The sequence below is a fragment of the Arachis ipaensis genome, chromosome B6 (assembly GCF_059453495.1).
Source record: "Arachis ipaensis isolate K30076 ecotype BB chromosome B6, ASM5945349v1, whole genome shotgun sequence".
NCBI lineage: Eukaryota > Viridiplantae > Streptophyta > Magnoliopsida > Fabales > Fabaceae > Arachis > Arachis ipaensis.
In genome coordinates this window covers 83059609-83061369 of record NC_142441.1, presented here as the reverse complement: position 1 = coordinate 83061369, position 1761 = coordinate 83059609, and the positions used below count along the sequence as shown (strand labels likewise).

Here is a 1761-nt window from a genome sequence, read left to right as displayed (position 1 = left end):
ATCTTTTTCAAAACTAATTTTCATCATATCTTTCTATCATATCTTTTTTTAAATCATATTCTTTTTCAAAAATATCTTTTTATCTTATCTTTTTCAAAATCATATCTTTTTAATCATACCTCTTCATATCATATCTTTTTCAAATATCTTTTCTAACTTCTTATTTTCTTATCTTTTAAAAAATTAATTTTCAAAATTTGTTTCAACTAACTAATTAACTTTTTGTTTGTTTCTTATCTCTTTCAAAACTACCTAACTAACTATCTTTCTATAATTTTCGAAAATTCCTCCCTCTTTTTCAAAAATTCTTTTTAATTAATTAATTGTTTTAAATTTTAATTTTAATTGTATTCTTCCTTTAATTTTCGAAAATCATTAACTCCTTTTCAAAATTTATTTTCGAAAACCTTTCTCTCTCATCTTATTCTATTTATTTATTCATTTACTAACACTTCTCTTCATCTCAAATCACTGCTACTATCCTCACCCTTGTGTTTGGATTATCCATTCTTCTTCACTCTTATTCCCTTTCTTCTTCTACTAACAACAAGGGGAACTCTATACTGTGGTAAAAAGGATCCCTATTATTATTTTTCTGTTCCCTTCTTTTTCATATGAGCAGGAGCAAGGACAAGAACATTCTTGTTGAAGCTGATCCAGAACCTGAAAGGACTCTGAAGAAAAAACTAAGAGAAGCTAAAATACAACAATCCAGAGACAACCTTACAGGAATTTTCGAACAAGAAGAGGATATGGCAGCCGAAAATAATAATAATGCAAGGAGGATGCTTGGTGACTTTACTGCACCAAATTCCAATTCACATGGAAGAAGCATCTCCATCCCTACCATTGGAGCAAACAATTTTGAGCTTAAACCTCAATTAGTTTCTCTGATGCAACAAAACTGCAAGTTTCATGGACTTCCATCTGAAGATCCCTTTCAGTTCTTAACTGAATTCTTGCAAATCTGTGATACTGTTAAGACTAATGGAGTAGATCCTGAAGTCTACAGGCTCATGCTTTTCCCTTTTGCTGTGAGAGACAGAGCTAGAATATGGTTGGATTCTCAACCTAAAGACAGCCTGAACTCTTGGGATAAGCTGGTCACGGCTTTCTTAGCCAAGTTCTTTCCTCCTCAAAAGCTGAGTAAGCTTAGAGTGGATGTTCAAACCTTCAGACAGAAAGAAGGTGAATCCCTCTATGAAGCTTGGGAGAGATACAAGTAACTGACCAAAAAGTGTCCTTTTGACATGCTTTCAGAATGGACCATCCTGGATATATTCTACGATGGTCTGTCTGAATTAGCTAAGATGTCATTGGATACTTCTGCAGGTGAATCCATTCACCTAAAGAAAACGCCTGTAGAAGCTCAAGAACTTATTGACATGGTTGCTAATAACCAGTTCATGTACACTTCTGAGAGGAATCCTGTGAGTAATAGGACGCCTATGAAGAAGGGAGTTCTTGAAATTAATGCTCTGAATGCCATATTGGCTCAGAACAAACTATTGACTCAGCAGGTCAATATGATTTCTCAGAGTCTGAATAGAATGCAAGCTGCATCCAACAGTACTCAAGAGGCATCTTCTGAAGAAGAAGCTTATGATCCTGAGAACCCTGCAATAGCAGAGGTAAATTATATGGGTGAACCTTATGGAAACACCTATAACCCCTCATGGAGAAATCACCCAAATTTCTCATCGAAGGATCAACAAAAGCCTCAACAAGGCTTTAATAATGGTGGAAGAAACAGGTTTAACA

General features: G+C 34.6%; 1 non-coding gene across 1 annotated transcript; it reads right to left on the bottom strand.

Moving 5' to 3' along the window:
- Positions 1-1148: 1148 nt before the first annotated feature.
- On the bottom strand, positions 1149-1256 carry LOC148561549 (small nucleolar RNA R71). The gene has a single exon (XR_015886907.1). It is a non-coding gene; the product is annotated as a small nucleolar RNA R71 (small nucleolar RNA).
- Between the last annotated feature and the right edge of the window lie 505 nt (positions 1257-1761).